The sequence below is a fragment of the Saccopteryx bilineata genome, chromosome 4 (genome assembly GCF_036850765.1).
Source record: "Saccopteryx bilineata isolate mSacBil1 chromosome 4, mSacBil1_pri_phased_curated, whole genome shotgun sequence".
Classification (NCBI taxonomy): Eukaryota; Metazoa; Chordata; class Mammalia; order Chiroptera; family Emballonuridae; genus Saccopteryx; species Saccopteryx bilineata.
In genome coordinates this window covers 254905954-254929507 of record NC_089493.1, presented here as the reverse complement: position 1 = coordinate 254929507, position 23554 = coordinate 254905954, and positions in this window count along the sequence as shown.

Below are 23554 nucleotides of genomic sequence, written 5' to 3'. Positions count from 1 at the left end.
TCTGTGTGCCCTGATTGGGAATCAAACTTGGGACTTCTACACACCAGGCCAACACTCTACTGCTGAACCAACCGGCCAGGGCCTGAAACGTTTTTTTTTGGGGGGTGGTTAACACTAACTCTGGGCAATTTCCTTACTTCTCTGGACTCCGGTATCCTCATGTGCAAAAGAGACAAGTGAATTAACAGTGTTTCTCAAACACTGATTCATGGACTGGTCCACCAGAAATTTCGTAGTGGTCCACAAAAGAGTTAACTACCTGATGTTGTATGAAGATTATAGATCCAATGATCTTAGTTGAATTTGCTTATGCTCAGGGAGATTTCTGCTTTAGTGGTCACCAAAATATCAGGTCTACCAGAAAGTTCTGTCCGTTTCTATCAAGAAAAGTTTCGACACGTAAGCACGTTTATTTGGCGCATGTGTGCCTATTTTTATCACTTAATGTATACATACTGACGTAGCAAATTAACTAAAACAAAGTTGATTCACGTTAGTCTTATGTGTGAAGTGATAGTGTACCCATGGCTACTGATAAAGTTCATTTACGCCACTGTAATTTTTACGAATTTCAACAAGGAAGAAATGCTACAGAAGCATGTAGAAATTTATTGAAAGTGTTTGGTGAAGGTACAGTTTCTGATAGGACATGCAGAAGATGGTTCAAAAATTCAAAACAGGTGATTTCGATCTTTCTGATAAGCCACGTTCTGGGCGACCATCTTTGATCGATAACGATATTGTTAAGACCATGTTGAAGCAAGATCCTTTTCTGACAACATTGGAGATCGCAGAAAGGCTTAATTTAGCACAGCAAACCATTTTTGGACCATATTCAGAAGATAGGATTGGTGTGGAAATATTCAAGATGGGTGCCACATGAATTAAGTCAGAAGAATTTGGATGATCGAGTCGTCATATGCACATCTCTGCTTGCTCAGAACAAAATGGAGCCCTTCATGAACCGGATGATAACTGGGGATGAAAAGTGGATTACCTATGAAAACATCGTAAGGTAAAGGGCATATTGTGAACCCAGAAAACCTAGCCCTTCCATCTCTAAACCAAATTTGACTCTGAATAAGAGAATGTTGTGTATATGGTTGGACATTCGAGGACCAATACATGAGCTTTTAAAACCGAACTAAAAGCTCAATTCGGAGAATTATTGTCAGCAACTGGATAATTTAAAGACAGCAGTCCAAGAAAAGAGGCCAGCGATGTTCAATAGGAAGAACATCATACTGCATCATGATAATGCCAGGCCACATGCTGCTTTGGGGACTCGTCAAAAAATTGCAGAACTAGGCTGGGAAATTCTGTCGCATCCACCATATTCCCCGGACTTAGCACCCTCCGACTATCACTTGTTTTTGTCCTTAAAAATTTTTTTGAAGGGCAAAAAATTCAAAAATGAAGAAGATATCAAACAAGCACTGGTTCAATTTTTTGCATCAAAAGATAAAACATTTTTCAAAAATGGGATATACAAATTGCCCTCACGCTGGCAAGAAATCTTTAATAATAATGGCAATTATATTATTTAATAAAGTTTATTGACAGTAAGAAAAATTTATATTTTGTTTTATTCCAAAAATGGACAGAATTTTCTGGTAGACCGTATAATTATCTTATTTTTACTGGTCCTCAAGTGTAAAAAGGTATAAAATCACTGAATTAGATTGTTTCTGAGGTTCTTGCCCATCTTTTCTTGTTTTTTTTTTTAAATTCATCCTGTGCTAAGAACTATACCAGAGGCTTTCCAGGTTGTCTTTTTAATTTTTTTATTTTATTTATTCATTTTAGAGAGAAGAGAGAGAAAGAAAGAGAAAGAGAGAAGGAGGGGAGGAGCAGGAAGCATCAACTCCCATAAGTGCCTTGACCAGGCGAGCCTAGAGTTTTGAACAGGTGACCTCAGCATTCTAGGTCAAAGCTTTATCCACTGTGCCACCAGAGATGAGGCTTTCCAGGTTGTCTTTATACCAATTCCAAAAGGTAGATAATATAATCCCCATTGTTTTCACACAGAAAATGTGGGGGCAGGGAAAATATAAGGACTCAAAAGTGTTAGAAAGAAAACCACTGGCACCAAATGGTGTCACCTTGCTTAAAGCCCATGATACTGAACCTAGATTTAATACCTGACCTAATTGCTGTTTCAATTTATCCCAGAAATATAACCTTAATCAACCAGTCTGAAGTTTTCTGGTTAACACTAATGAGGTAATTTGTTATGTGGGCCCTCTCCATCCCTCCATAGAAAAAAGAGGCCATCGTCATGATAAAAAGCTTTCTATGTTTACTTCCCCCCCCCAAAGAATGATGTCCTAAATACCATATGATTTCACTTATATGTGGGCTCTAAAGAACAATATAAGTGTACAAGCGTAACAGAAACAGACTCACAGAAACAAGAGAACAGACTGATGGTTGCCAGGGGAGGGTTGTTGAGACTGAGTAAAAAAGGTGAAGAGATTAAGAAGTACAAATTGGTAGTTACAAAACAGTCGTGGGGATGTAAAGTACAGCATAGAGAATATAGTCAATAATATTCTAATAACTACGTACGGTGCCAGGTTGGTACTGAAAATATGGGGCAATTATTTTTATTTTTTTAATTGATTTTAATTTATTGTGTTTACATAGATTCTAGTGTCGCCCCGAATGAATCCCCCTCCCCTGTATTCCCCTCAACATCTCCCTTGCCCCTTCCTTATAGCACCCCCCACTTTCCCTTCAGCTTTATCCCATCCTATCATCCCCTTTTCTTCTGTCCTCTTTTCCTCTGGACCCTTTGATCCCTCCTCTGTCTCAATTCCTTTCCTCAGTTCACTTTGTTCATTGGATTCCTCAAATGAGTGAGGTTATACAATCTTTTTCTTTTTCTACCTGGCTTACTTCACTTAACATAATAGTTTTCAGGTCCATCCATGTTGTCGCAAAAGGCAAGATTTCCTTCTTTTTCATGGCCCCATAGTATTCCTTTGTATATATGTATACAAAATAGTCATGGGGATGTAAAGTACAGCATAGGGAATATAGTCAATAATATTCTAATAACTATGTATGGTGCCAGGTAGGTACTGGAAATATGGGGGAATTACTTTGTAAAGTATATGATTGTCTAACCACTATGCTGTACACCTGAAATTAAAACAAAATAATATTGAATGTAGACTGTAATTGAAAAATAAAATTAAAAAAAGATAATGTCCTGGCCTAAAAATAATTCTTTTGTTTCCCTTACCCCATCCTTCTTTCTATAAAAACATTCCATTGTACAACCCCTCAGAGCACCCTTATAGTTGCTAGATAGAATGCTGCTTGCTTCATGAATACTAATAAAACCAGTTAGAGTTTCAAATTTACTCACCTGAATTTCTTTCTCTAACAAAGGCAAGAAGGGAGTCTGGTATTTTTTTGTTTGTTTTTGTATTTTTCTGAAGCTGGAAACGGGGAGGCAGTCAGACAGAATCCTGCATGAGCCCAACTGGGATCCACCCGGCATGCCCACCAGGGGGCGATGCTCTGCCCATCTTGGGGCATCGCTCTGCCACAATCAGAGCCATTCTAGTGCCTGAGGCAGAGGCCACAGAGCCATCCTCAGCGCCCGGGCCAACTTTGCTCCAATGGAGCCTTGGCTGCAGGAGGGGAAGAGACAGAGAGGAAGGAGAGGGGGAGGGGTGGAGAAGCAGATGGGTGCTTCTCCTGTGTGCCCTGGCCGGGAATCGAACCCGGGACTCCTGCACGCCAGGCCGACGCTCTACCACTGAGCCAACTGACCAGGGCCGGAGTCTGGTATTTTAACAGGACTGAGCAAGAAAAGGAGTTGGAAATCTGAGCTCTAGAAGCAGCTTTACCTGAACTGAAGCCTGGAGTTCACCCACACTTGATAGTTTATGGTACAATTCACAATATTCTTTTGCTTGTGCTTCACCAAATCCTGTGTGTAGATAAAAAAATATTTTTATTCTCTTTTTGAAGGTGATAAAACAGAGAGGTTAAATGGCTTATATGGTTCCTATAGATGGGGAGTGGTGTTAGAACAAATTAATTTCTTGGTTAGCAAGTAACAAAACCAGGCCTTCTGACCTAACCATGGTGATCACATCATAGTTCATACTAAATTACTTAAATTCACTGTACTAATCTCCTGGTTACTATAAATAGAGAAAAGGACCCTGAAGCTCATAACTGAGAAGCATACATTTGGAAGATATTTTGAGAAATCACTATATACTTGCATAGACTATTCCATTTTACATTCTCAAAATTTATTTTCTAATCATTATTTTTACTTATTGCCTCTCTGCATCTTTAAATATTATAATTAGAAAACAAGCAACAAGAGTATCCTTTAAAAAGAGTAATAGACTCTGTTGACCAGGCAAAGATTTGTCAAGGGAATAGGAAGAAAGGAATATTTACCAATACAGTGAATATCTAGTTTTCATTTAGTTAGTGAAGAGTTGACAGGTTCTGAGTCTATGAAGGGACCATCTTTATAAGTATTTAAATTAAATATAAATCACAATATCTAAACAAAATCCCTAGTCAAGTAGAACTTAATGTTGCTATTGAAAGACCTTTAATAGCTCTCTCTCACCTTAATTTCATTTCCATTGTTGCACTTCAAAAGAAAGCTTCAACATGTATAAAGCACACAAAAAATTCCCATCTAATAGGACTATCAAATGAGAATGTGCTAATTTATTGCCCTAAGTGTCCCTAGTCAACCCATGGTCCTTGGAGTCCATTCAACACCAAAAGGAATCCCGAACTTGGAGTGCAGTGAAGAAGGAAACTTTATCCTGTGCAAAAAGGCTCAATTGTCAGCACCCTTGTGAAAACATCAGGGCTCTGAGGCAGCCCTGGAGTCAGTCTCTTCTCCAGATAGACAGCTCAGCACTCCTCTGCTCCAGCAGGTCTGTTTTGGGCTGTGTTGGTCTGCTCCCAGGCCTTCTGTTCTATGCCAGTGTGCTCTGGCCTGCTCTGGTCTGCTCTGCTCTACTCTGGTGAGACATCTTTGGTGTTTCACTCCAATTAGGGAAATGCACCCTTGGGGGTGGAGGATATGTGCAAGCTCCAAGCCAAAGAGAAGCGGGTTTACGTAGAAGTATCTGCTCCTGGTTCCTGATTGGTCCATCTTGATGCAAATGAGGACTTCAAATCCTAGCAGTTTGATTGGTACAAAAAGCGCCATCCTGAATAGTCAGAAGTAAGCTGTTCTGATTAGTCAGTGAAGATGTTGCTGGGGCAAATATAGCTGCACAGCTCTGATTGGATGGGGAAAGCCTCATTTCCACTGGTTGAAATAGGATTCCAGGAACTCCTTCATAAGGGCTGGCTCAGCTGGCAGAAATACAGTGCAGGCGGGCAGTTCGGTGCAGAGGCGTGTGGTTCAGTGCAGGCTTCACTGTGAAGTGCAGTTGGTGTGACAGGCTCCTGTGTAGGTCCCTAGGCTCCTTTTTCTCAGGGTCCACATACTTCTGGGTATATTAACTAAGACTGGCTTAGAGAACAAGCAAGAGATCTCTGAAGCCTCTGAGGACATATTCCATCTCTGTGTGTAAATACTGTGCCTATTCAGAATTGGCTTTATGATCTCACTTTTTAAACTACTTTTGTCCCAACCAGTTCTGGTTTCAATTACGAATTTGGCTCAGCTCTCTTTATCAGTTCTCATCAAAGTCTCTCTCAATATCAGCCTTACTTTTTTTCCTCCCTTCCCTCCTTCTTTCTTCTCCATTTTATAGATTTTTTTTTCTTGAACCAGGTTTTATACTGTTTTCTTTTCTTCTTTTTTTTTTTTTTTCACTTTTCTGAAGCTGGAAACAGGGAGAGACAGTCAGACTCCCGCATGCTCCCTACCGGGATCCACCCGGCACGCCCACCAGGGGGCGATGCTCTGCCCATCCTGGGTGTCACCATGTTGCGACCAGAGCCACTCTAGCGTCTGGGGCAGAGGCCACAGAGCCATCCCCAGCGCCCGGGCCATTTTTGCTCCAATGGAGCCTTGGCTACGGGAGGGGAAGAGAGAGACAGAGAGGAAGGCGCGGCGGAGGGGTGGAGAAGCAAATGGACGCTTCTCCTGTGTGCCCTGGCCGGGAATCGAACCCGGGTCCTCCGCACGCTAGGCCGACGCTCTACCGCTGAGCCAACCGGCCAGGGCTATACTGTTTTCTTTAATCTTATCAAGCACTCCTTCTCATTTCCGTGTAAATGTGTTCCTACCTTTGTGCTCTACTCATACGGTAAAGAAATTTTGCTTTTTTAACTTTTTGTTTCTTCAAAGGAAGAACTTGCTATTTGCCTAATTCTTTTTTATAGTTTTACTCTGGCTTTATTGACATACAACACATGAAAATTTAAGGTATACAGTATAATGATATGATGGTATGTATTGCAAAATGATTACCACAATAAGAATAGTTAATACATCCTTCCCCTTACTTAATTACCATTTAGTTGATGTTGTTATGGTAAGGACATTAAAGCACTACTATCATAGTAACTTTAAAGTATACAACATAGTATCATTCACTATAGTCACCATGCTGTACATCAGATTCCCTGAATTTATTTATTGTACTTTTTGACAAACACATCGCGATTTACCCACCCTTTTGCCCCTGGCAACCACCATTCTGTTCTCTGTTTCTATGAGTTTTATGGTTTTAAATTTCACACAGAAGTGAGCTCACAGAGTATTTGTCTTCCTCTACCTTCTTTATGGCTGAATAACATCACATTGTATATAATACCACATCTTTATATCCGTTTACCCAATAATAGACACTTAGGTTGTTTCTATGTCTTGGCTATTTGAATAATGATGCAATAAACATGTGAGTGCAGATATCTCTTTTAGACAGTGATTTCATTCCTTTAGATAAATACCCAAGAAGTGGGGTTGCTGGATTATATGGTAGTTCTATTTTTAAATTTTTAAGGGAACTTCATACTGACTATACCAATCTACATACCCTCCAGGGTTTTCTTTTCTTCATAGCCTCCTCAACATTTATTATCGCTTCTCTTTTTGATAATAGCTATTCTAACAGGTGTGAGGTAACATTTTATTGTGGTTTTAATTTGCATTTCCCTGATGATTAGAGATGTTGAGCACTTTTTTCATTCATTTGTTAGCCATTTAGAAAATTTTCTATTCAGGTCCTCTGCCCATTTTTTAATAGGACTTTTTTTTTTTTTTTTGCTATTGAGTTATATGGGTTTTTAATATATATTCAATATTTAATATTAACCTCTTACCATATAAGTGGCTTACAGATATTTTCCCCCACTTGAGAGGTTGCCCTTCTTTCCGCATTGACTATTCTTGTCTTCCTTGTCAAATGTTAATTGAACATATATATTTGGGCTTATTCCTGGGCTTTTGATTCTGTTCCATTACTCTATGTGTCTGTTTTTATGCCGTACCTTACTGTTTTGATGATTATAGTTCTGTGACACAGTTTGAAATCAGGAAGTGTGCTGCTTCCAGCTTTGTTTTTTTCTCAAGAATGTTTGGCTGTTCAGTATCTTTTATGGTTCCATACAAATTCTTATTTTCTATTATTCTATTTACAGTATCATTCTATTTATTATTTTTTGTTTTATTATATTTCTATTATTTATACATTGCTTTTTTATTTCTGTGAAAAATACCATTTGAATTTGGAAAGGGATTGCACTGAATCTAGAGATGGCTTTGGGCAGTATGGACCTTTTAACAATATTAATTTTCCCAACCCATGAACATGGGATACTTTTCATTTATTTGTGTTTTTTTTTTCATTTCATTCATCAAAATTTTATGGTTTCCATTGTACACATCTTTAATTTTCTCTGTTAAATTTATTCTTTTTTTTTTTTTTTTTTGTATTTTTCTGAAGCTGGAAACGGGGAGAGACAGTCAGACAGACTCCCGCATGCGCCCAACCGGGATTCACCCAGCACGCTCACCAGGGGCGATGCTCTGCCCCTCCGGGGAGTCGCTCTGCCACGACCAGAGCCACTCTAGCGCCTGGGGCAGAGGCCAAGGAGCCATCCCCAGAGCCTGGGCCATCTTTGCTCCAATGGAGCCTTGGCTGCGGGAGGGGAAGAGAGAGACAGAGAGGAAGGAGGGGGGGGGTGGAGAAGCAAATGGGCGCTTCTCCTATGTGCCCTGGCCGGGAGTCGAACCCGGGTCCCCCGCACGCCAGGCCAATGCTCTACCGCTGAGCCAACCGGCCAGGGCCAAATTTATTCTTAAGTAGTTTTTTTTGGTGATGTTATTGTAAACGGCATTGTCTTTCTTTTTTTTTAGTTTATTGTTAGTATATAGAGACACAACTAATTTTTGTATGTTGATATTTATCCTACAAATTTAATGAATTTATTTATTAGTTCAAACAGTTTTAGATGGAATGTTTTTTTAAATTTTTCAAATTAAGTTTATTGGGTGACATTGGTTAGTAAGTTTATACAGGTTTCAAGTGTACAATTCTACAATACATTATCTGTATATTGCATTGTGTGCTCACCACTCAAAGTCAAATTCTTTCCCTCTGGTAATCCCATACTGTTGTCTGCATCTATGAGTTTTTGTTATTTTTTTTGTACATTTTTTTAAAGATTTTATTTATTCATTATAGAGAGGGGGAGAGAGAGAGAGAGAGAGAGAGAAGGGGGGAGGAGCAGAAAGCATCAACTCCCATATGTGCCTTGACCAGGCAAGCCCACGGTTTTGAACCGTCAACCTCAGCGTTTCCAGGTTGACACTTTATCCACTGTACCACCACAAGTCAGGCTTGTCCATTTTTTTTAATATTCCTGAAATGCAGAGGCGGCCAGTTCGATCCTTGATAAAGGCACATATAGAAACAGATTGATGTTCCTGTCTCCTTCTCTCCCTCTTTGTCTCTCTAAAATCAATTTTCAAAAAATATTTCTTCCCTTTGGTAATTCCATACTGTTGTCTGTCTCTGTGAGTTTATTTTTCTTGTATATTTTTAATATTCTTTGTTGTCTATTTTATTTATTATATTTTTTCCTTTTTTTTATTTTTTATTTTTCTGAAGCTAGAAACAGGGAGAGACAGTCAGACAGACTCCCGCATGCGCCCGACCGGGATCCACCCAGCACGCCCACCAGGGGGTGATGCTCTGCCCATCCTGGGCATCACCATGTTGTGACCAGAGCCACTCTAGCGCCTGGGGCAGAGGCCACAGAGCCATCCCCAGCGCCCGGGCCATCTTTGCTCCAATGGAGCTTTGGCTGCGGGAGGGGAAGAGAGAGACAGAGAGGGAAAGCGCGGCGGAGGGGTGGAGAAGCAAATGGGCGCTTCTCCTGTGTGCCCTGGCCGGGAATCGAACCCGGGTCCTCTGCACACTAGGATATTTTATTTTTTTAAAGAAATTGATTTTAGAAAGAGGAAGGGGGAGAGAAGAAAACAGAAACATCAATCAGTTTCTACATGTGCTTCGACCAAGGATCGAAATGGCCACCTCTGAATTTCAGTATGATGCCCCAGCCAACTGAACCATCCAGCCAGGGCTTGTTCACTGTTTGTTTTCAATTTTATATCCCACATATGAGTGACATCATATGGTTCTTATCTTTTTCTGTCTGGCTTAGTTTGCTTAGCATGATATTCTCAAGGTCCATCCATGTTGTCACAAATGATAGTATTTTATCTTTTGTTATGGCTGAGTCTTTAGGATTTTCTATATACAGTGATGTGCTACAAAATAATATTTTGGTTAATGACAGACTGCATATATTATGCTGGTCCCATGAAATTATAATGAAGCTGAAAAATTCCTATCACTGAGTTATTGTACATTCATTGTAATGTCATAGCACAATGTATTTCTCATGAGTTTGTGGTTATGCTGTTGTAAACAAATCTGCACTGCCAGTGATATAAAGAATGGCATGTACAGTTACAGTTAGTGTCAGTACACACTATGATGTTCACACAATGACAAAATTGCCTAAATATGCATTTCTCAGAAAGTATCCCATCTTAAGTAGTATACGCCTTTACAAGATCATGTCAGCAAACAGACAATTTTACTTCTTTTTTTTCAGAACTTGATGACTTTTGTTTTTTATTTTTTGCATAATTGCTTTGGCTAGGATATAAAACACTATGTTTAATAAGAGTTGTGAGAGTGGGCAGCCTTGTTTTGGTCCTGATTTTATTTATTTATTTATTGACAGAGAGAGAGAGAGAGAGAGAGAGAGTCAGAGGAGGGACAGATAGGGATAGACAGGAAGAGAGAGCGATGAGAAGCATAATTTTTTGTTGTGTCACCTTAGTTGTTCATTGATTGCTTTCTCATATGTGCCTTGAAGGGGCGGGCTCCATCAGAGCAAATGACCCCTTGCTCAAGCCAGCAACCATGGGGTCATATCTATGATCCCATACTCAAGCCAGTGACCCCGTGCTCAAGGTTGCAACCTTGGGGTTTCAAACCTGGGTTCTTTGTGCCCTCCAACGTTCTATCCATTGCACCACTGCCTGATCAGGCTTAGTCCTGATTTTAGAGGAAAAGCTTTTAACCTTCCGCCAGTGAGCAAAATGTTAGTTGTGGGCTTGTCATATATGGCAATTATCATGTCAAGGCATATTCCTTCTATACCCCATTTGTTGAGAACTTTTTATTGTAAAAGGATGTTAAATACTGTCAAATACTTCTTCTGCATCCACTGAGATGGTTGTAGGATTTTTGTCTTCCATTCTATTAATGTGATGTATCACATTGACTGATTTGCATATGTTGAAGCATCCTTGCCTCCCAGGGATAAATCCTACTTGATCATGATGTATAATCGTTTTAATATGCTGTGAAATTTGTTTCACTAGTGTTTTGTTGAGAATTTTTATGTTTCTATTCATTGGCCTACAGTTTCCCTGTAGTGTCCCTATCTTGCTTTGGTATCAGCCTAATGCTGGCCTCATGAAACTAACATGAATCCCTCTGGTTTAAAAAGCAGTGAAGTCTGCAGGGAGTCTGAATTGGTTATGTTGGCTGTTGGTTTCTTCAGTGGTGAAAGCTGCTGGGTTGTCTGCTGAGTATGTCACTGGGAACTGTGGTGGCTTCCACTGCATAGCTGATATTGGTATCTCCGCTCTTCTTCTGGCTTGAAGCTCTGCAGGTCTCTGAATGCAGCAGGACTGAATCAGGGTTTCTTATGCAGTGTGGAGAAAGGCTGAAGAAGCGTGGTGCTCATCCTGTTCTCCCTTTCCCGGCGAGGGGAACTGTTTCTAGATGAGGAGTTCCCTCTTGGCACTGAGCAGTGATGGGAGGGGGGGGAGAGGCAGGCAAAAGGAAGCCGTTCTTCCCTTTTTGTGAGATGATTCTCAGATTTCCCCCCCTGCAGTGTTACTGGAGTTTCTGAAGTGGATTCCTGTGCTCTCTCTGAGTAGTTTTTGTTGGTGGATAGCTGTCTGATTATCGCTTCTTGTGGGGATATGGCGGTTGGGTTCTCCTACTTCCCCATTTTGTTGATGTCACCCTACTCCTCAAGCAAGTCTTGATTTTAGGACCATGTTGGGTCCTATTTGTACACAGAACCACCTCAGCTTGGCGCAGGAGAAAGAGTGCTAAGTATCTGGATTTAGTATCAGATAAGTAATTTTCATATGCAGCCCCAATGAGGAAATGCCGAGGCTTCTGATATCAGTATAGATTTATATTTTCTCTAAAAGGGTTACGAACTCAGAGATTGTTCTGGGTGTGAACTTGAGAGAAGGCATAATTGATCTCTAAACTTATGAGTAGGTTCTTTTCTCCTGGCTCTTTCCGGGGTGACTGCATTTCCTGTTCTCTCTGGTTAGGCTCTTGTTTAAGTGTTTGTTAATATGGATATTTGGCTTCTGTAACATACATTCAAAATGACAGATTATAAAAATGTTTTATTCTCATATAATAGCCAAGTACACTCAGTCCAGGATTTCCCAGCACTGAGAAACTTTGCTCTGCCCAAGTTGTTGCTTGGCCATTTTCAACACATGGCTTCTATTGATAGCAAAATGGTTACTAGCCATTGCCACCATGTCCACATTGCTGTTAGCAGGAAGGACAAAAGAGGGAAGCAGAGATCCTTTCCTCTTTTTTAAGGAAACAACAATGAGTTTCAGAATCACTTTCGTGCATGTTATTGGCGAGAACTTAGTCAAAATAGCCAAAACTGAATGCAGAGGAGATTGATGGCCATATTCCTATCATTTGGGGATTTTATTGCTAAAGAAAGATGTGGAGAGTAGCTACTAGAGGATAATTAACAATTTCTGCCATAGCCCACTCCTCTCATCCCCTAAATATCTGTGCACAGGCTTTTCCTCACAAATAAAGCATATTCATCTTTCCAAAAAAGGAGACAACTCAAACGTCTGATCTAATCATTATATCTTAAACAAGGTCCGGGATTTCTGGGTGATGTGCAATCCTATCATTATGTCTGGATGTGGATCCTTGTGGCCCAGCAACCTATGAACTATAAGACAAGTAAGCTCTTCCCTATAACATAATGTTGGGCAAACAAGTTTGTTACAAGTGTTTTTTAGGTTTGCTCTCTGGTATTAGGGCAGCGCCCTGTGTGTGTAGTCTATGGAAGGCTGAGGGTGCTTGCCCTCGGGGCAGCAGATTGCAAATTGTGGACTGCCTTCCTACTTGGGAGGGGCCATTGTTTGCTGGAGAAGGTTTTTTTTTCTTCCCAGCTGATTTTGCTAGATCATGGAGAGAGAGAGAGAGAGAGAGAGAAAGAGAGAAAGGGAGTGTTGAGGGGCTTAGGAGCCCTGAGATTTCCGGCCAGCTGGTTTTGTCCCAGGAGTGCTGAGGCTGGTGGGGGCCTGTGAGTCTGGGTGGGTCTGGAATACTGAGGGGCCTGGGAACCCTGCCTGTTTGTTCATCTGCTGTTACAAGACTTTAATAAACGGAATGACCCACCATTTTCTGGCTCCACAGTTCTTTTATTGTTTCCCTGAATCCAGTGGGAACCTGCATGGCCCTGATCACAACCACTGGCCCTACATAATAACCCCAATTATAACTTCCATTTAGAGAAGGAAAAAGGCTGTTGCCAGTCTGGATGAGTGGAACTGGAAGGACCCTTCCCTGAGAGTAGATGCAGTTCCTTGTCGAGGCCACATGGCCGCTTCCTGTTCTATTTTCTGGGAAAAACTCTAGGTCCATCGTCCTCTGTGGCTTCATCTGGAGTCGGCATTAGAGAATAAACATTTCTTGGAGTCAGCGTAATGTCTACAGCCTATTTTCCTGCCAGTGTCGGGTTAGGGATATGTGGGATCTTTTTCATTTATTCCTCTAGATCATTGATATTTTTCCATTTCTTTCCTGATCTTTTTTTTTCTGGAAGACTGACCTGTGTGGATTACATCAATAGAGCTTTTTCTGTTCTGTTTTCTAATTAGTTTCAGCCCATAGGAAACCCTAAAGCAAGGGTCCCCAAACTACAGCCTGCGGGCCACATGTGGCCCCCTGAGTCCATTTATCCGGCCCCTGCCGCACTTCCGGAAGGGGCACCTCTTTCATTGGTGGTCAGTGAGAGGAGCATAGTTCCCATTGAAATACTGGTCAGTTTGTTGATTTAAATTTACTCGTTCTTTATTTTAAATATTGTATTTGCTCCCATTTTGTTTTTTTACTTTAAAATAAGATTTGTGCAGTGTGCATAGGGATTTGTTCATAGTTTTTTTTATAGTCCGGCCCTCCAACGGTCTGAGGGACAGTGAACTGGCCCCCTGTGTAAAAAGTTTGGGGACCCCTGCCCTAAAGCTACATCAGAAGAGAAGAAAGAGAGAGGTTTCTCCTTGCAGGCTTTCCTTAGGCTGGGGATGCCCCCTAAAGGTCACAGCTTTTATCAGGCAGCTCTCCTCAGTCTCCTAGTTTGATTAATTGTTTTATCTCTTCACCTGTGGCTTAAGGGTGGTGACAGCACCCACTTGTTCCTAGCCAAGTGGATGCCCTACTCTCCCTGTGGCCTTGTACTTCTTCCTATACTACTTTAGAAATACTTTCTATACTAGACTCTCCTTAAATTACACAGTCGGAATACTTCCCAATGGACCCTCACTAATACAGGGAACGGAAGCCAAAACACAACAGGCTTATGGTTTCCTTGGAAATAAAATTCCCCCAAAATTAGTTTTCTAGTTGACTTCATATCAGTTTTAGGTACAAGTAACCACAAACACAGATTTCAGCTTGATGTAGTTTTTGAGACTGAAACATCTGACCTTTTATTCACTGCTGCCCTGCCCTTTAGCCCTATCAGTGTCATGCTGGTTATCTATCTTGAGGCCATTTAAAACAATGGATTGACAGGGAAGTCCAAAGCCGTGACATGATGCTGTGGGCTTCATGACTGGACTGAGTTGGCTCCCACTGTCTGCCGGGGACTTCTCTATTAGAAGTGCTTAAGAACAGTCAAGGCATATGTGAGAAGCAATTAATGAACAACTACAGTGCCACAACTACGAGTTGATGCGCTTTTCATCTCTCTCCCTTCTTGTCTGCCTCTTTCTCTCTTTCTCTCTCATGTGCATGCGTGAGCGTGCATGCACACACACACACACACACACACACACTGTTGGAGTGGAGACCATAGTCTAATTTCCTCTTAGCTGCTCTTTAGAGCTACATCTTAATATTGCTTCAGCGTTTGATACAGATGAGCTGGCTTTTCCAGCGCTTTGAGGGCCCACATTATTGCCCTTTCACTCAATTTAGATTTCAGGTGAGACAGAGAAAGTCTCATTTTACAAAACTGATTTTTCTTCTCTTATGAAAAACTATTTTTGACTTCATTTCTTTTGTAAGACTTTGCTTAACGTGGCAAGAAGCAACCAATATGCAAAATGATTCTGAGTTTTTTCCCAACTAGTTCCTTTATAGTTATAGGCTCTGACAGTTTGTGGCTTACCTCACAGGTAACAGTTTAATCAAATTCCTGTCCTGGCATAATGAGAATCACCAGCTTTCCACCCTGGATTATCTGGGTAATTGCTGCTTTCTGCCTATTTGATAAGCTAAGATCAAGTACGTCTTTTATTACAGAAGTCCCACTTCTAGATACTAAGTCTCTATTAGTTAGATACAGGTTTAACTGCTGCAACAAAGACTCCCCAAGGAACAGTGACTTAAGAAAGACAGAAGCTTATTTCTTCCATATGTTTCAGCCTGCATAAGCTGACCATACCTAATATGGCAGTCCATGATGTCAAGGCAGGTCCCGATCCTGGTGAGATGAAATGAACATACACCAACCTTTCTCTCCCATGAAATGCAACTATAAACCTGCCCAGAACATATGCTGGAACTATTTGAGGTCTGTGAAAAGTAAATACCAGCAGGTGGTCAGGGAAGAACACAGATTTCAAAGTACCACTAAAGACATGATGAGTTTACCAGTTCCCCACATCTGGTACCACTTGGCATGGACTTAATGCAGCATGAACCCCCAAACTTAGCACTATGGTATGTACACAGAACCTTCTATTTCTGGCCCAAAGAAAAAAGAAGAAGTAAATCTCAGAGAGAGTGGAAGAAATGTCCCAAGTCTATTTTCACTCTCTTTCCTTTTTCTTCATTTTCTCCTGCCCCAGAGGGCGGGCAGTCCTGTGGGGAATGATGGGCCGCACAGCAAAGGCAGCAGAGGCCACTGTCCTGGGAGACTACAGAAGTAAAAAATGGGAAGAAAAGGAACTTCCTCTCTGCTCACTTGACTACAGCTCTAAGAGGGGCACCACCAACATATTTTCCCCCTCTATCTTTCTGCTATTGTGCAGTCACAGAAGAGGGTAGTTTCTGAGATGCCCAGAGCACCCAAGAAGTATCAGGGTGCTAGCTGAGCAGCAGTTTAGGAAAGCAACCCCATATAGCTATTTATGAAATATTAGAATCTTTTCCAAACTGCACATTTAGGAATCTGATCTTAATTAGCATACTGGTGACTTTGAAAACTAAGTTAATAGAAAGTTCTTTGCCTGGGTCCCAGGCTGACCAGTGGGAGGCATACATGTGGGACATGGGTCTGAATGGCACTAAAATGTTTTTTTGTTTTTGGAGAGCTGAACTGGCATTAGAACCACAATCAACAGAAGTTGAATAAAAACTTGTAGACTAAACCTGAATGCCCACTAAAACAAAAATATCAATAATCTCCATAAGATTTAAAGAAGATCCAAGGTCTTACAATGTTCAAAATGTCTACAAAGCAATATAAAATTATTTGGCAAACAGAGAACCAAAAAATCTTAAATCATGAGAGAAAAAACAATCAACTGATTCCAATGACGTGGTGAGACAGATGTTAGAGTATTCTGACAAACTTTAAAGTAGCTATTGCTCAAGTGAACAATAATAGACACTCTTGAAACAAAAGTTAAAATATTATGTGCCAGCAAAGAACCAAAAGCTATAAAGAAAAACCAAGTGAAAATGTTATAACTGAAATGTATAATAACTGAGAGGGAAAATTCACTGGATGAACTCAACAGTAGAATGACAGTTACAGAAGAAAGAGTCAGTAAACATTAAGATGGTTCAAACAGAAATGATTCCGTTCTGAACGATAGAAAAATGACTTTTTTTTTTTTTTTTAAAAAAAAGAAAGAAAACCCCAGGTACTTGGAAACAAAAACAAAAAAATCTTACATTCATCAAGTCATGAAAATCCCAGAGGAGAAAAGAAAGAGTGTGGTGTGTGAAAACAATACATGAAGACATAGTAGCTAAAAACTTACCAAGTTTGGTAAAATATACATACCTACAAATTTAAGAAAGTATGCAAACCTCAACAAGTTAAAGTCATAGAAATCCACCTTAATGGACATACCATAATTTAATTGATGAAAACTAAAGGCAAAGAAAAACTCTTAAAAGAAGTCAAAACTAAAGAACACATTGGTGGTAGGGCAGGGGTCAGCAAATTTTATCTTAAAGGGCTAAGTAGGATGTATTTTAGGATTGCAGGCCATATGATGTCTGTCACTACTCAACATTGACATGGCAGCCTAAAAGAGACATAGACAATATGTAAACAAGTAGGCGTGACATTGTTAAAATTTCACTAGAAAATGAACAGGCAGTCAGCCCACATGCCTTAGTTTCCCAGCTCCGGCTAGAGGGAACAATGACATGAGTTACTATGAATTTCTCATCAGACACTATGCAGACAAGAAAACAGTGGAATAGTATTTTTATAGTGTTATTTGAAGAGGCCCTGGCAAGGTAACTCAGTTGGTTAGGATGTCATCCCAATATACCAAGGTTGCAGTTTCAATCCCTGGTCAGGACATAATCAAGAATCTATCAATGAATGCATAAATAAGTGGAACAGCAAATTGATATTCCTTTTTATCTCAAAATCAATAAATAAAGTGCTATTTGAAGAAAGAAAAGATATCATCCCAGAATTCTATATTGAGAGACTGCATACTTCAGAAATTAAAGAAAACTAAGAGAATCTATAGTTAGCATACATGCTCTAAAAGAATTGCTAAAGGAATTTCTTTAGAAAGAAGGGAAATGATTTCAGATGGAAACCTGAAACATTACAAGTGAAGGAACTGTGATAGAAAAGATGTTAGAATAACACAATTTCATATAGCTCTATCAGAAAATACAAAAGAACATCTTTCATTTCCTTTTATAAGGCCATTTAATATCCCGATACGAAAACTAGACAAAGACAGTACAAAAACAAATAATATGCCTCATGAACACAGATACAAAAATCCTCAATAAAATATTATAAATTGAATTTAGCAATATAAAAAATTCCTGAATAGGGATTTATCCTAAGAATGCAAGGCAATTCAATATTTAAAAATTAATCAATATATTTTCTTCTTTTTTTAACCAGTCACCCCAATAAATTTAATAAAAAATAAATTAATCAATAAAATCTAACAGATTAATAATCTAAAGAAGAAAAAGAGGCCTAGGTACCTTCTATCTTGTTGCCTTTAATGTGTGACTTCTTTAACATGTGATTTCTATGTCTTTGCCAAAGAAGGCTTCTCTAGCTCTTACTAGAGTATCCATGTCCCAGCCATCAAGAAGAAAAAATGGAAGTGGGGAGCATGACCCATATCTTTTTTTATATAAACAGGGAATTGTAAATGTTACTTTTACTCATAACCCATTGGCCAGAACTTGGTCATCTTGTCACATGTAGCCTTATAGAACTTGGAAAGTATAGCTTTATTCTGGGTGGCTGTGTGCCTAGCTGAAATTGTGGGGCTCCACCAATTAAGAAAGGAGAATAAATGTTGGAAAGAGCTAGCAATTTTTCTCGCATTGCCTGAATTTAAATCATGTTTCCTTTAAAAGACTAAAGTATGTAACCCTACCACAGTGAGTTATGTTGGTTCCTCAGTTTTCTTCAGTGGGTCTCAAATATTTTATCTTCAAAAATACTCAGACTAGAGATCTAGCTAGCCCTTTGGAACCCTCTGAATGTTGAAAATAATCCCTAAAAACAGGGTTTTTTTAGTCTCTACCAAGAATCACACAATTCAATATTTTGTTGAAATGGTAGATGGAATCCTCCAATCTCCAAGGGAATTTTATTTCTTGATGTATGAGGAACTATAATAACAAGGAGGTCAGAAGTGAGCTGGGAAATTACAACCAAGTCTGCCTCAGCCAAAGTTTAAAGTGGTTTTGCAAGACTTAAAAATTTGCTTTCAAATAACTTACTTTCTGGCAAGTATTTCTGTATTTGTCAGGGTTCTCCAGAGAAACAGAACTAATATTATATATAAATTCTCTCTATATTATATATAGAATATAAAATAAGTAATTGGCTCACATAATTATGGAGATGGAGAAGTCCTACTTTTATATATTTGCCATCTGTGAGTTAAAGAAGTAGGAAAGTCGGTGGTCTAATTTGGTCCAAGTCTGAGGCCTGATATCCAATGGCAAGATGAGATGGATGCCTCAGTTCATGGAGAAAAAGTAAATTCATCCTTCCTCTGCTTTTTTGTACTAGTTGAGCTTCCAACAGATTGGATGATGCCTATCCACATTGGTGTGGGTGGTCTTCTTTAGTTTGTCCCTCAATGATATACCCAGAAAGAATATCTTTTCAACCTTCTGGTGAAGTTGACACATAAAATTAATTATCATAATCTGTAAATATTATAATCAGAAAGAGATGTAAATATAAGAAAAAGCCCACGATTTACACTAGAGTTAGGAATATTTTGTTTAATAATCTCTTTCCCTTTCTGCATGCATTTTATACATATTATCTCTTATCTTTTGCGGCATTAGTGTATCATTTTTTCAGATGAGAACACTGAAAATCAAAGACTACAAAGCATCTAGAAAACCATCACTTTAAACTTTGTCTATAAAATTTAGAGATTGTGATTATTTCAGAATGACAGAATCCCCACATTTTCAGAAAACCTGTAATAGATTATAACTGGCTTTTACTCTCTGATGCATTTAAGTACCATAATTTTTTTTTTTTTTTTTCATTTTTCTGAAGCTGGAAACAGGGAGAGACAGTCAGACAGACTCCCGCATGCGCCCGACTGGGATCCACCCGGCACGCCCACCAGGGGCGATGCTCTGCCCATCCTGGGCGTTGCCATGTTGCGACCAGAGCCACTCTAGCGCCTGAGGCAGAGGCCACAGAGCCATCCCCAGCGCCCGGGCCATCTTTGCTCCAATGGAGCCTTGGCTGCGGGAGGGGAAGAGAGAGACAGAGAGGAAGGCGCGGCGGAGGGGTGGAGAAGCAAATGGGCGCTTCTCCTGTGTGCCCTGGCCGGAATCGAACCCGGGTCCTCCGCATGCTAGGCCAACGCTCTACCGCTGAGCCAACCGGCCAGGGCCAAGTACCATAAATATTTACTTCTGGCAAATCACATAGGGATTCTGCTCCCTTTAGAATTGATTTTTTTTTTTTTGAAAACCAACCAAAAGAAGACAAAACAAGAATAGAGTCTAGTACCCACCTGGCACCATATGATATTATTGACTATATTCCCTCCTGAACTTCACATCCCTAGGACTATTGTATAACTACCAATTTGTACTTCTTAAACCCTCACCTTTTTCATCCATTTCTCCTCCCCTCTGGCAACCATCAGTTTGTTCTCTGCATCTATTAGTCTGTTTCTGTTTTGTTTGTTCATTTATTTTGTTCTTTAGATTCCACATATAAGTGAAATCATATTGTATTTGTTTTTCTCTGTGTGACTTTTTCACTTAGTGTAGTATCCTCTCTAGGTGAATCCATGTTGTTGAAAATGGTAAGATTTTATTCATTTTTACAGCCAAGTAAGAATTATTTGAGTGATCACCCTTTCTTCTTCTTTTTTTTTTTAATTAACTGAGAGTAGGGGAGGCAGAGAGACAGACTTCCACATGACTCCTACTTGGATCTATCTGGTAAGCCCCCTATGGAGCATTGCTCTGCCCATCTGGGACATTGCTTCATTGCTTGGCAATCGAGCCATTTTAAGCACCTGAGGTGGAGGCCACTGAACCATCCTCAGCCAACTCACTAGTGCCAATTGAGCCATGACTGTGGGAGGGGGGTAAGAGAGAGAAAGAGAAAGAGAGAGAGAGAGAAAGAGAGGAGGGGAGAGGGGGAAGGATGGAGAAGCAGATGGTCACTTCTTCTGTGTGCCCTGACAGGGAATAAAACCTGGGACATCCACACGCCAGGGCAAACACTCTACCACTGAGCTAACCAGCCAAGGTCATCCTTTCCTATTAAAAGGCAAGATGTTTACATTGTTCTACCAGAAGTCTAAAATGAGACTGTTTTTTTCACTCTGAGAAAGTCTTTTTCTTAATAACTACAGAATATAGAGCTTATAGAGGGAGCGCACTACTTTGCCTAAGGAATCTAGAGGCTTTCTGAGAAGGGAGGTATCAAGACCTCAATTTTTTTTCCTGAGACTGAAGTTGGGGAAACTTATGAGGCTAGACTGAGGTGGATCTGACCAAGGCCCCTCTTCAAAGAAAATGTAACAAAGGCACTGACATAAAATGACCATATGTTTAAAATGGAAAGAACCAATGGCTGGGTCTAGAACTAAATTGGGGGATTACAAAGGCAGATGTTGGTAGACCCTAAACCTGTCCCTCTTGGGAGTGGATATGTAGCAGTGTAACTGAATCAAAGCTTCTGTAACTTTGAGAACCCTGTTGAAGTCAAAGTGTAGCTATTTTTCCAGCAAAATACTAAAGAATGTTTTCTTCTCAAGAAAAATGACAGCAGAGGTGGGAATCTGCACCTGGACAACAGATGATATAGCACCAGCTGTATCAAATTGGGCAAGTCCTTTAGTTTGAGTAAATGATTCTTTACCAGAACAAAATTCCCCTAGTGGAGAAACTTAGTTGCTGTATACCAGAATTACACTTGTTAATGTCTATGAAGGTCAGGTAGGCAACATAAATGAATTGGTTTGATGCAATAATCAATGAACTGATTACATCAACTGCTATTTGTTAGGCAGTGATGAAAGCACTTGGAATATATCAGTAAATAAACTAACCCAATCTAACACCACAAAACAAAACAAATTCAAAACAATGCATGTCCTCAAGGAGCTTACATTCTAGAAAGTAGCATTTATAGTTGAGTTGTATGAAGATTAATGCCAACTATCAATCTCAGTGTTGGCAATAAAATAGGTGGGGTCTGTGTCAAACGGGACTGTATATGCCCTGCCAGGTGATTTTTTGCTGACAGGAAGAAAGGCATAGTGTCACAGACCTACTGGGTTTTATGCAGAAGTTATAAAACCATGTTTTTATATTTAATTTCCTGATTTTTAAATGTAGGCACATTCCAATGTAAAATAGTGTATGGACTATTTAAGATGTTATTGAGGGGAGCTGGGTGATGGGTACATGTAAACTCATCATACTGATTTTGCAATTACTTGTGACCTAAAATTATTTCTAAATAAGAAATTTAAAAAAATTGCAGGTACTAAAACATACACTCTGGATGTGGCTTATAAGTTGTCAGTTATAAATTTTGCTCTAAAAATGATTCTTTGATAAAGAAAGTTTTAAAGAGTTTAATATTCACTTTTTGTTAGTTTATTCTTTATCCATCTTTTCATTCAAAAACTACTTATTGACAATCTATAAGCGTTGTCTGAGTCCTGAAGGTATATTAGTGAAAAAAGGGATCCTGAAACATCGTCAATGAGTAAATTATACAGTATTTTAAAAGGTGATAAATGATATGCCAAGAATTAAGTGAGGGAAGGGGGTTGGGAGTACCAGACAGAAAGAGGGTGGCAATTTAAAATAGATCAGTTACCTAAGAATGCGATCCAGTTTTTTTTGGCACTACTCTGATAGAACATGATGCGGGGGTGAAGGAGTGGATGTTGTTTTGCTCTGAAGACTGGGCTAGAGACTAGGGATGAGCAGAATCCTGTCTTGATTGCCTCGTGGCAATGTTAGCCTCACTCCCCAATCTGACAGTACAGTGACCTGAACAGAAGCCATTATTGCTCAGGGCACCGTTGGTCTCCAGACATAGATGGCAGAGGTTGTTTAAGATTTCTGCGAGATTAGTAAGAAGTAATCAGATGGCAGTCACTTCTGTCACGTTCTCTGAGAAACAAAGATTTTTATGTAGCTTGCACACCCAGAACCTTGAGTTGCAAAGATCCATTGCTAAGCATAACTCTCATTCTACACGCAAACACACATTTATATTTTTATATAAGTAATATATTTTTTTACTGAAGGTATATCTTTATGTTTTGAGAATGATGACTTTTCATGTCATTATTTGGATGCACACTATATAGTTAAATATTCCCTGATTGATGTTCAGGCTTGTTTCTATTACTTTATTATATATAATTTAGCAATGAACAGGATTGAATATAAATCTTTGTGTAAATCTGCATATGTAAAAATTTTAAATTCTATTTGCTAAATTGTATTTCAAATATTATACTAGTGCATACTTCTACCAAAATAAATAAGAAAGACCATTTTCCTATATCTTTGCCAATACTTTTTAAAATTCCAAGTCTTTTTTTAGTTTGAGTGGCAAGGAATGGACTTATTTTATTTTGTATTTCCTTGGATGCACTAAATTCTAAGAAAACCTGTAACTTGGAATCCTACACAGGAAATCTGCTGAGTGACTCTTTTTGAGTTGTTAAAATGTTTTTCTATTAACTTAGAATGAAAGTTTTTAGCTTGGGTGTATCTGCTAGTTCGGTATGTGATCTTGGGTAACTGATGAACTACTCTGGGCCTCTTTTTTTTCAACTAAATGATGACCACTAAGATTCCTTTTGTAATTTTTAAATGAAAACTGAGATGTAGCTAATATATGATTTTTTTTTATTGGATATTTCTAAAATATAACATCAGGATTGGTCTGTGGAGTTAACTCATATTAAACTGCCATTTAAGGCTGAATAGCATGGAGCTGCTGCAAATTTCTCCATTTCTTATTTTAAAAAATTCACAGTGCCTGCATAAATTAGTGTTTAAACTTCACTTTATTTTTGGTAATAAGTAACAAATATGTAAAT